Source organism: Physeter macrocephalus, chromosome 8, assembly GCF_002837175.3.
Source record: "Physeter macrocephalus isolate SW-GA chromosome 8, ASM283717v5, whole genome shotgun sequence".
NCBI lineage: Eukaryota > Metazoa > Chordata > Mammalia > Artiodactyla > Physeteridae > Physeter > Physeter macrocephalus.
The window spans coordinates 6,720,252-6,732,973 of NC_041221.1; the positions used below are offsets into that span (position 1 = coordinate 6,720,252).

Below are 12,722 nucleotides of genomic sequence, written 5' to 3' on the forward strand. Positions count from 1 at the left end.
GGTACCTTTCTTCCAGGGAGGGCCGAAGGCAGTCCAAATCACCAGACCTCGTAAGACCCATACAAGTAAAAACAACTCAACTTAGAGCTTATCCTACTTAGCGGTTTTGGTGAATAAGAAATACAGGATATGCCATTTATTTTAAAAGCAAAGACCAAGAAACATAAAATTACTCTGTAAATGCAGTAAGTGAAAATAAGCTTCCCTTCTACGTTATGTACATTTCAGGAAAAGACATAGTGATGGGGATGGGGGAGTCTGGAAAAAAGACAGATTATGAGACCAACCTGGGTCTTACCATTTGCCATGTGCCCCGAAGGCACGATGGCTTTCTTTGGGAAAAATCTCAACCCTTTAGATTAAAAGGATGAATAAATCTGGCCAAAATTTTTTAATTAAAAAGTATGTTTGGGCTTCCCTGGTGGCGCAGTGGTTGAGAGTCCGCCTGCCGATGCAGGGTAAACGGGTTCGTGCCCCGGTCCGGGAAGATCCCACGTGCCGCGGAGCGGCTGGGCCCGTGAGCCATGGCCGCTGAGCCTGCGCGTCCGGAGCCTGTGCCCCGCAACGGGAGAGGCCACAGCAGTGAGAGGCCCGCGTACCGCAAAAAAAAACACAAAAAACTAAAAACAAAAAATATGTTTAACTGTTGCCCTTCGATATATTTTTGTCCCTCTTCATTTCCTTCCCAAATCACCAGAGTCCCATTGCATGCAGCCCTCCCAAACCCCTGCAGCCTACAACAGGGCATGCTGGATGAGCCTCTGTGATCTGTTTTACAGCCCTGCTTCCCTATCCCAGCAGCCTGTGACATTTCTTTCCAGACCTGCACTGCAGCAAGTGCAGACCCCTTGCACGGTACCGGCCTGCAGAAAAGCCAGGGTGGAGACCACACTACATTTCCTACCTGTCACAGCTGAACCCCTGCCACCATCTCCTTCTCAACAGGTATCTTCCACCTGGCTTTGAATTCCAGCACCACACCAGGCTGAGCCCGCCCGGGGAGGAACTGAGATACGACTTGAGTCACACCTGTTTGACCCCGTGAGTGCTGCATATACACAGTGCGCGTGCACACACACACACACACACACAATCTTTGACAATGATAATTTTCTGTGATAACTGGTCAACACCGCTAGGTCAGAAGAAAGCACCATGTGCTTCCAAATGAAAAATACCCGGAGAAATTACTGAGCGAGGTATGGTAATTAATCACATCGGCAGATTTAGAACTTACTTTCAAACAGGCTTTCTCGCGTGCCTCCGTTCACGACAGCGCTTGCAGGTCCGTATCGGGACAGTCCAGCGGCCCAGCGACACCTGCGTTCAGGCAGCCCTGGCTTGTGCTCTTGGCGCAGCCCCTAGTAGGGACCGTCATGCTGCCCCTCCCCGCAGGGCTGCACCCAGGTCTCTCTCAGCCCTGCAGCCTGCTGCAGGGTGGCCATCGCCCCGTTAGCCCAGGACAGTCCCAGTTTACACCGGTTAACCTGTCATAATGGTTATTAGCACCTTCTTTTATTCTGAAAAGAGTCCTGGTTTGGATAATAGATTTCATGGTAACTCACCTCTTGGGAACATTCTCCCCACCAACACACCTTTCCTATCTGTGCAACTGTACAGTCGGCTGAAAAATGGGACTTTTGCATCTGTGTATTCCCGTGATTATATGCCCTGGGCCCATCCATGGTTCCCCGAGGCTGACGTGGGCCGCTTCTAGGCCATCTACTGGTCCAAGATAGACAGATCACACGTGTTCTCTACCTTCCCCTTTCCCACAGGTTGGACTCTAATCCCGTCAGATACTCTTGTGCATGGATATTCATCAGGGGCAAACTCTAACATACGGGGTCCTGTTGATTGATCTGTATTAGAAAATAAGATAATGTAAGATAGTGTAAAAATAAGGTAAGATAATGAAAGTTAGGGAGGATACTCAGTTGTAAGTCATCATCTGTGAAACCTTTTACAGAGGCTTCGTTCAAAATTTAAATAGGATAAAATTCACAAACATCATGATTTGCTCATGATCGCTGGTGACTCCAAAGAAGGTCACAGACCTTCTTCAAGTCACTAATGAGAACTGACACTCAAGTGTCTTTAATTGATAAATGTCATTATTATTCTGTCCAACTGTGGACATGTACCTACCACCACTCGGTAGACAGCCAAGGAGTACTTGTTGATTCATTTGTGAACAGAAGGGGAACCACTTCCCAGGCCACATTTGCAGGCAGCATTGCAGGGGTGAAGAGCTGGGGCAGATGGTCAGACATACCTCTCTCTGCAGCCTGGCTCTACCCTCTTAATCCTCTTCTACTTTGAATAGTCTCTGAACCTCTCTGAGGCTGTTTCCTACTCTGTGAAGTAGGGATAAGAGTCACCAACCCACCCCCCGGCATCGTTACACTACCACACCTAACAAATGAATGGATAAAGAGGATTGCGGTATACAATGGAATACCACTCAGCCATAAAAAGGAATGGAATTTTGCCATTTGCAGCAACATGGATGGACTTGGAGGGCATGATGCTAAGTGAAACAAGTCAGACAGAGAAAGGCAAATACTGTATGATATCACTTATGTGTGTAATCTAACAAGTACAACAAATGAGTGAATATAACAAAAAAGCAGCAGACTCACAGAGAACAAACTAGTGGTTACCAGTGGGCAGGGCAGGCAGGGGCAATTGAGGGGTGAGAGAGAACATGGCCAGTATTTTGTAATACGTAACTGTAAACAGAAAGTAACGTTTAAAATGTATAAAAATGTTTTTAATTTTTAAAAAAAATACCGCACTTAAAGTGTCTGATACAGTGCCTGGCATCTAATAAGCTTTCAATCATTTTTATCTAACAAATGCACATTGTGCTTATTAAGTGTCACACCCAGTTCTGAGCACTTTGCAAATACGAATTCATTTAATCCTCATAACAACCCCATGATATAGATAGTAAATATTAGTACTATCCCCATTTTACAGATAAAAACTGAGACAGAGAAAGTTTAGGTCCCCTGCCTGGGGTCCCACAGTTGGTTACCACCCAGTCAGAATGGCTCCAGACACTAATCTCTTCTCCGGTATGCTAGGCAGCTCTGCTAGTTTTCCACACTGGTTGAGGGCCCAGATGGCATCATTAGGACCCACTAAGGCCAGACGATCAGTGGAACTAAGGTAGGAGCTCCACAGTAGCGTCTGGTACACAGACTTGGACACAAGGACACTTACTGTCACCATGACACACCAGGATGGTGACCCACTGAGACAGTCAGTAGCCAGACAACTCTAGCTTAAACCCAGATGCGTCCTGCATCAACTTCTATTACATTTTTTTAAAAGATTTCTGTTTTCTCCTTGCATTGATCTGATCAACACAGAATCAACATCCAACAGCACAGGTTCTCCAGGTAAAGAACCAATGTCAAATTAATCCTTCAAAATGGAAGTGTTTTGAAGGGCTCTGCTGCCTTCATTTTAGAAAAGGCACATAACTCAAACTTCACGTCAGAGATCCATTCAGTCAAAAAACAGGGTTTACTGAGGGCTAGCAGGACCTCCTGAGCTCACCAGTAGGTGAGGGACAGGACCTGTGATGTTGAATTGTGTCCCCCAAAAAAGATACGGTGGAGTCCTAACCCTTAGTACCTCAGAGTGTGACTTCATTTGGAAACAAGGTCTTTACAGAGGTCATCACGTTAAAATGAGGTCATTAGGGTGGGCCCCAATGCAGTATGACCATGTCCTTATAAAAGAAGGGGAAATTTGGACACAGAAACAGGCAAACTCCGAGGGAAGATGATGTGAAGAGAGACAAGGAGAAGACAGCCAGCTACAAGCCAAGGAGAGAGATCTAGTACGGAAGATTTCCTCACAGCACTCAGAAGTAACCAACCCTGCTGATACCTTGATCTTGGACTTCCAGCCTCCAAAAGTGGGAGAGAATAAATTTCTATTGTTCAAGCCTCCCAGCTTGTGGCACTTTGTTACAGCAGCCATCGGAAATTAATACAGACTTTGGTATCAGGAGTGGAGTGGCTTAAACTCAGAAACCTAACTGGCAAAGAACTGAGGGGCACCCCTGAGACACACAGCGAGCTGATGTGAGTTAGACAGTGGACAGACGGGGCACGTGTGCCCCCAGGTGAGACCAGAAGACTCTCTTCCCTGGCCTCGATGGGAGGGGGCAGGGGTTGGTCCACATGCTCTGAGCACTGAGGGTCACCTGCCCAGTGGAGCCAGGAGCAGTCTTTACTGTCCCCATCCAGCTCAGGGCCCCTGGCCATTCCAGCCAAGAGCAGACATGTCTAATCTCTCCATGTCTAAACTCTCCAGGTCAGACCTCTGTCTCCTTCATGTCGAGAGTCCTCTCGACTGGCCTGTGGGTCTCTTGATGCCTGCTTGACTACGAAGAGGGACAGCCTCCGCTCCTAGAAGATGGGGCAGGCATATGTCAGTGCGGGTTCCCCTCTGCTTAAATTAACCCTTCACCTAGCTGGTACAGAGGTGTAGCCAATGAAGCCAGTTGAAACTGGGGGTGCTACCCCGTTAAAGCAGAAGTCCTTCCCCACATACTCTTACCTCTGTCCTTGACCTCAAGCCTTGCCTAACAAGTAACCTGCCGGCCTGTGTACTCTAACGCCTCCGTGCCGCCCCCGATCACTCGTCTGATGAACACGTCACTCTACCCTTTAAAATCCCAACCCCTCCGCACCCTCAGTGATTACAATTCCAGGGCCGGTGCCGTGGAACGGAGGCACAGGTGTAGCAGGGGTGGCTTGATCTCTGCAAAATATTGCATTTACATTCAACATCATCTTGAGCTGAACCCTCCAGATTTGGAGAAATCACTTCTCTTACTGAAATTTAATTACTTCTGTGATTTTGGTCTACCAGAAAAAAATACAATGTACAGAATATAAATAAGAAACAGAATAGGCAGTGCCAGATATCTGACTGCATTTTTCCTAATATAAAACATATAGGTCCTAATTCCCTTCAAACATCTCTTGCCCTGTAGATGAAATATAGATACCTTTATTTTTAATAAACAAAGGAGAAAAGGATCCTTTATGCAATATTTTCTTGGAAATACCAAATATCTAGCCATGTCAAGGATCAAATAACCTAAAATTAACCAAATAAAGCCTTAACCATTCCTACTGTAGTCAAAGAATAGTCAATAACATGGAGGAATTATTTGTACATCAATGTTAAAGGGAAAAAAGCAGAATTCAGAATTATATATTTGTTATATATATATATAATCACACAATGATTATATACATGTATAGAAAATAGAAAAAAGGAAATGCTTCAAATAATGGTAATTATAGCTGAGTGATAGATAGCAGGTGCTTTCTGCAACTTTGTGTATTTTCCAGATTTACTAAAATAAGTTTGGATTACTTTTTTTTTTTTTTTTTACTTTTTTTTAAATTTATTTACTTATTTTTGGTTGCGTTGGGTCTTCATTGCTGCGCGCAGGCTTACTCTAGTTGCAGCGATTGGGGGTTACTCTTCCCTGTGGCGCGTGGGCTTCTCATTGTGGTGGCTTGTTTTGTTGTGGAGCATGGGCTTTAGGTGCGCGGGCTTCAGTAGTTGTGGCACGCAGGCTCAGTAGTTGTGGCTCACGGGCTTAGTTGCTCCGTGGCATGTGGGATCTTCCGGGACCAGGGCTCGAACCCGTGTCCCCTACATTGGCAGGCGGATTCTTAACCACTGTGTCACCAGGGAAGTCCTGGATTACTTTTTAATCAGAGAAAAATGTTATATTTTATTCTGTTTATTAATAATACACATACTTTATAAAGTATATGACTACCTGATTACTTTTTGCATGTAAGCAATATTAGCCCATTAGGTAAAATTTTATAGCCAAACACAAAAGTCATTATGAGTTGTGTATCGGACCCCATAGAAGCACACTATACACACCTGTAAATAACAATTAAAGAAAATATATAGGTTGTTATCACTTGAGCAAGTTTAGTTTTTGGTAACTGATTCTGTTTCCATTTGCCACGAGAAATATATCCTCTTTATCTATGTCCTCCCTTGCTTTTTTTAGGTGTATAAAATGACAGCTTATGTGAAAATCAAACTGAGGTCAAATTACCAATATTCTGTGTGTGGCTGGAGGTCAGAATTACCTTTGTAAAGAGCCCTGAGGCCCAGAATGAATTTCTATTTATTCAGCAGTCTACCTCCCAAACTCAGCTAACAAAAAAAGAAGAAAAGGGCAAAAGGTTCCCAAGCTCAGAGTTCAGCTTGTGTTTGCAAATGACCAAGAAAAAGAAAGATGGAAGCAGGCACAACCAGAGAGAATAGGGGCTAGAAGTCCCTTGTATTTGTAAAGGCAAATGCTTGATTGGTTTGATTCAGCTTGAATCATTTCAGTTGCATGGTATTAGAGAGAAAAGAAAACTGTACACTGCCAGATGATGAAGAGACCCTTGATGTGCTTTGTGGGCTCCCTTTGTGTGTGTGTGTGTGTATTTCTTTTTAATTTAATGGGCACCTACTATGTGCCCAGCACAGCGCTAGGAGCATAGATGCCGTGACAACTAACTGTGGCCCTAAACCCTAGGAAGAGTCTGGCCACTTCTTTCTCACTTGTTGACCATGTTCTCTGACTATCTGGGGTTTTACTACATGTTATAGAGGCTTAATTCCCCTTCCAGAAATACCTGCTAAGTCCCATTGGTTTAATTGTGTATAATGCTTGTTTTGGCTTCAACAAAGAGACATCTGGATTATGGATTTCTGCAGAGATTGAAAAGTCAAGCCCTGCACGATACAGCCATGGAGCACTGCCTTTCCTATCATTATCCATCTCCCCCGCTCCTACTCCATGCTGCCTCACTGAGGTCAGTGATTCTAGTCTATTCAGGTTAATAGCATGTCGTTCTTGGTGAGCTGCTCCTAACAATGTGTGTTGCTTTTGCACACCCCTGGCTACTTTTATCTCATTTGTGCTTTACAACATCTTTGAAAGATGGATGGGAAAAGAAATATAAGTTGAGACGTAGAATGTTCTAAAACCTTGCAACTTAACGCCAGTTTCCACTTTGATACTACTTAGTTCCATAGGCTGCTAGCTTTCTCCTTGCCTTCTCCAGCCTCGTCCCATTCCCACCCATTCTCTGTTATGGCACCAAAGGGCTTTTTCAGAAATGCAAATCTGATCATGGTATTCCCCAATCTAATCCTGCCCAATGGCTCTACGTCACCAACCAAGAACAGTTGGAACTACTCAGTGTGTCTTCCTGGCTGCCCCTTCTGGCTGCTTCCCTCCTGCTGGGCCAGTGTTTCAGCCCCATCCAAGCCTCTGCATGTGCGTTCTCCCCACCTGGACCACCTTCACCCCACCTCATCGCCAGCAGAGAAACTCCTACTCATCCTCCAAGGGCCAGCACGAGCATTCCATCCTCCATGAAATGTGTTTCTTAGAAACACTCAGCTTTTAATAAGGAAAGACATTTGAGTCAGTACCTTCTTTGGAGGAGACAGGAGGGTGGTCTTGACCTTGGAGAGAAAGTTACACTCAACCTCAGATAACGTGTATCTGTGCTTTTTCTTTCATCCAGTTCCCATAACCAATGAAGAAGTGGACTCGGTACACCAGGATGAAAATCACATTGATTTTACTACTAAAGCCCTCGGAAAATAAACAAGTCATGGAACCAGTCAGAGCTGGCAAGATCTCACAGGAAAATGCTCATGGAAACAAAAAGTACACTTTGATATTTTCTGCCCTTGCAGAATATTGTTTCCACAGAAGTGTGTGTGTCTTTCACTATCATCGGTATCACCAAGAACTTGGGGGAAATAAGATGGTTGGATTTAGGGCCCACCCGAATCCAAGATGATTTCATCTTGAGACACTCAATTTAAGTACATCTGCAAAGACCCTTTTTCCAAATAAGGTCACATTCACTGGTTCCAGGGGAATGCACCTTTTGGGGGACCACCATCCAACCCACTACAGACAGCACGCCTCACTCTGATTGAAACCTTATCACTAACACCCCAGTTCTGAATCCTGGCTGACCACACTGTTTTCCAATTGTGGTTTCATTCCCAGGTAGCATGACCTCTCTGGAGTTCTTGAGACTTCAGCCTCTCTGCAGTTATATTTCTTGTGGAAAATCAATGGATTGGAATTCTGGTTATACACTTGAGTCTCATAATTGACTCAAGTGCATAATTTCACTTGAGTGAAATAATTGTGTATCTGTGCTAGAGAGAGAAGAGCCCACCTCTTAATGTGTCAGCCAAATACTATTCCTGAGCCTGCAGACCTGGAGCCCAGCTGAAGCCTGGGAACTTAAGGTAATTTTCCTAAGGTGAGCCATCTAGGGAGGCCCCTAGAGAGACTGCCCGCCGGCCATTCCACAGATGACCTTCCCTTATGCCTGGCCAAGTGAGGACATTGAAGCAGAGAGGACCAGAGCTCCTCGGGGAGCCAGTAGTCCATCCAGGTCTTTCCACCCAGTTTTGTGCTGACCAGTGGTTTGGCCCTTTGAGTCAGTCTTCTGGAAGATAAGGAGTGGGGCCAGTCAAGATGGCAGAAGAGGTAGTGAAGAACCTTGAAGACCATCCTGAGCCCTAATGAACCATCTCAGTGAGCAATGCCCACTGTCCAAACACAAGCAGCCAGGAAGCCATGTCTAAGAATCACATACCTCCTGAAGTGGAACCTGACATGCAACCTCGCCTCCTGGAGCAGGTGATGCCATATGCCAGCTGAAACCATACTTCCAAAGCTCTCCCTTAGCTACTATATAAAAAGTCAGTAGAAACAGATCTACACAGAGCCTTTTTTTTTAACCGAAGTATAGTTGATTTACAATGTTTCAAGTGGACAGCAAAGTGATTCAGTTATACATATACATATACTTTTTTGGATTCTTTTCCATTATAGGTTATTACAAGATATTGAATACAGCTCTCTGTGCTATGCAGTAGGTCCTTGTTGTTTATCTATTTTATCTATAGTAGTACACAGAGACTTCTTAACCTATTGTGTGTTGCTGGTTTTGTTATTGCTGCGGGTATTTCTGCATGATTTCCAACGGATCCGGTTTCTTGGAGAAGCTGGTAGTTTTCCAGTGATTAGAAGTATTCTCCGTGAGAGGAAAAGGATGATGAACTAAGATCTTAAATGTCACGGTGACACTATGTGTGTGTCCTCAGAAAAACATTTCTGCTGAGAGATAAAAATCTTCTGGATGCTTTTATCTCTGAGCTTCTGGCAACTGTAGAAATTCCCTCACGGAGCACGTGCTCATGACAGAGACCACAGACACTGAACCAGGGAAGAGGACCTGATGCGAAAGGATGGAGGTAAGGGCAGGTTTGTGGGACCTGAGAGACAGAGCTAGCAGCAAGGAGCTCAGTGGCTCTAACTGAAGCCATCCTGGATTATGCTTTCCGAAGTTAATTTAACTTAAATTTACGCTCTTCTTTATATGTGAGGTACACGGGCCTATACTGCGTGTCCTGCCTGGCTTCCCTCCGTCTTCTGTGCCAAAGCTCAGCCTAAATGCTGCGCCTTCCCAGTCCCCAACCAAGTGGAAATGCAGAGGCCAGGAGTTCCAGCACCTTCCTGTCCAGTCTCCTCCCGGTCGCCTGTGTCCCCAGACATGGATGAGAGATTGTCAAAAGTGACAGTGGTTTCTGGAGGCAAGAAAATGGCTTACCAGTATGAAGGGGCCAGGGAGAGGGCTGTGCATGTTTTGAATTTCATTTCAGACCTAACCTTCCCCTCAGTCTCTGCCTAATAGAAAAGAAATAGTGAAAGACTCACAGACTCAGAGAACGAATTTATGGTTACCGGGGGGTGGGGGAAAGGGTGGGGGGAAGGGATAGTTAGGGAGTTTGGGATTGACATGTACACGCTGCTATATTTTAAATGGATAACCAATAAGTCCCTACTGTATAACACAGGGAACTCTGCTCAGTATTATGTGACAACCTAACTGGGAAAAGAATTTGAAAAAGAATAGATACATGTATATGTATGTATAACTGAATCACTTCACTGTACATCTGAAATTATCACATTGTTAATTATAACACTGTTAATCAACTATACTCCAATATAAAATAAAAAGTTTAAAAAAGAAGAAAGAAAGAGTGAAACATTCTGGAAAAGATAAGCAGTGGAATCATTAAGTGCTTACTTTTAGGAGCAGTGTTCTAGAGACATACCCTCACAGCTCTTCAGACAGGAAATAGCAATATAATTTCAGGAAATATCAATGATCTTCATGGCTTAGTATTTCCTGTAAAGGCGTAGAGAAAAGGGGGGAAATGACATACTCAGTTTGCAAAAACTGCAGCTTCTAAAAAAAAAAAGAAAGAAAAAAAAAACTGCAGCTTCTAACACATGCCAATTCTTACTTATCTAAAGGCTTCAAAAGTCAATCCCAACGTGAATAAAGAAACATCCTTGGTTGAGGTGACTGTGTTTATATTGGTTATTTACAATATTCTATCACACTGACACTCCAAATGCTAAGTTTCCTACAAGGATTTTGGAATATGTCATGTAAACCAACGACGAGTTTATAGTAGATATTTTTGCTACATTGAAGAGTTTTTCATTCTCAGGTAACGATCAGACAAGAGCCTTAAGTGACAACTTTTTTTAAGCTGTCTGCCTTTTTAATGGAAGTTTTCTTTTTTAAAGGTGAAGTATGCTGTTCCTTATGACAGCTTTGTTGACACCAACAGAAATTCAAAGTAAAGCTCTGAAAGTGAATCAGGTAGGATTACCTACATGTTCTTGGAATTCAGCTAGGCTTATGGGAAATTTGTCAATTATTTTCATATTCCATTTCCCAGGAAAACATAGTCCATGATCAACAGAAGCTCATTATCCCAAAGCAGCTAATCAAGGAAGCATACCCTGTCACCAGGTGAGATATGGCTACATCTGGGTCAACATCATGAAGAAATACATGATCAACGTGTAAACATGAGCAGTTTCAGGAAGACAGCCTTTGCATTCCTGCCTTGTGTTTCATCGAAACCAGGACGCGGAACTCACGCTTCCAGACAAAAGTCAACTCTGCTTTGACCCTTGCTTCCACCAAGTTCACCGACACCTCAGGAAAGCAGAGAGTTGCCTGGATGAAACCAAAGAATCTTCTGGCAACCCCCAAAACCTGCCCCTGACAGCAGCCTATACAAAGTGAGTCTGAGAAATGTAATACATCTTAGGAATGCACCTGAAAAACAGCAATATTATATCCACCAGGGGAAAAGTCTTCCTGGGGATTAGCGTGGGCTCTGAAACTTGATTCTTCCCAAGCTTTCATAATTGTTATCCCAATTAATGGAACTGCAGACACCATTCTTCTATTCCCAGGTACAATCATGTCACGTTCCTCTGAAGCTCACAAAGCCATTTCCTTCAACACTGCCCTCCGGGAGGGAGTCTTGAGGTTAATGACCCTCCACAGAAGACTATCATTTACGTACTGTACAAGTGCATTTTCTCTGCATTTCAGTCATGCCCTGACCTTGGAGAGGACGATGGAAAGGGGCATGCCTGATTGCCTTCCCATTTATAAACCGATTATTTTCCTATTGGCACCTTCATTCTGCAATCACTGACATAAAATCTTTTACCAAACAAAATGTAAGAAATGAGAAATCGATTGGATTTCTAAAGTTTGCTTTGAACTCAGCCATTAATAAGAGGTTCTTTTAAGAAGAGAAGTCTATAGAAGCGACTCCACACCAGAACCCAGCTGTGCTACTTTCCGAGGAGATGCAGCCACATCCAATCAAAGCGTAGAAACTCTTAGTCATTTTTAACTGAATTGACAGAGAAGTACTATTCTTCTACCAAAAAAAAAAAAGGAAGGAAAGAATGCTTTCATGTAGATCTATGCAAGCTAAACTTCTAAACTTACACCAAAAGCTCATGCAAGGTCAATGAATAACAAAGTTTTCTGCTCCCACCACAGACTCCTTGCCACGATGTGGCCCTCCCAGACAATCTTCCCCAGAGGGCAGCTCAGCTGCTTCCTTTCTCTTCTGCAGGTCTTCATCCAAATGCCACCTTCTAGGCAAGGCCTTCCCTAACCACCTGTTGACAATTGTAAAGCCTCTGCCCTACCATGCCCACCTGCTTTCTCCACTCAACTTTCCTTTACAGCGCTTCTATATCTGAGATTCTCTACATTTTGTCTAGTCCTTTATTCTGCTTATTGCATGTCTCCTCTCACTAGAAGGGATGCTCTATGAGGACCAGCAGATAACAACAACCCCTAAACAGAAATCATCATAGAGCAGACACTCCGTAAATATAATGATATAAGATGTTTAAAACGGAAAGTCAAAATAAAATCGCCCAGCATTTTGTCGCTCTCCAGCATTCAAGATGTTAAAGCAAGGACATGGTGGGTCCTCTGGTGTGAAATTCGGATTTCCTTGGGTGTTCTGGTTGGAGCCATGATCAACCGTGCTGACAACACAGGAGCCAAAAGTCTGCAAATCATCTCTGTGAAGGGGATCAAGGGACAACTGAATAGACTTCCTGCTGCTGGTGTGGGTGACATGGTGATGGCCGCAGTCAAGAAAGGCAAACCAGGGCTTCCCTGGTGGCGCAGTGGTTGAGAATCCGCCTGCCGATGCAGGGGACACGGGTTCGTGCCCCGGTCCGGGAAGATCCCACATGCCGCGGAGCGGCTGGGCCCGTGAGCCATGGC

The 12,722-nt window shown here is 44.3% G+C and overlaps 1 protein-coding gene and 1 pseudogene across 16 annotated transcripts in view; one reads left to right on the top strand and one right to left on the bottom strand.

Annotated features, from left to right (window-relative positions):
* SETD4 (SET domain containing 4) overlaps positions 1-12,722 on the bottom strand; it is a 468,053-nt gene that overhangs the window by 347,129 nt on the left and 108,202 nt on the right. For 11 of the 16 annotated variants that reach the window (XR_008618003.1, XR_003680787.2, XR_008618004.1 and 8 more), the window contains exon 13: positions 10,185-10,286. The exons of 2 other annotated variants lie outside the window; for them this stretch is intronic. The gene's annotated coding sequence lies outside the window, so the exon portion shown is untranslated. Of the gene's footprint in view, positions 1-5,445; positions 5,746-10,184; positions 10,287-12,722 lie in introns of those variants that run through there. 3 more of the 16 variants (XR_003680790.2, XR_008618005.1, XM_055086402.1) reach the window with 3 other exon arrangements.
* The window catches only part of LOC102979954 (60S ribosomal protein L23-like), a 589-nt pseudogene continuing 261 nt past the window's right edge, over positions 12,395-12,722 (top strand).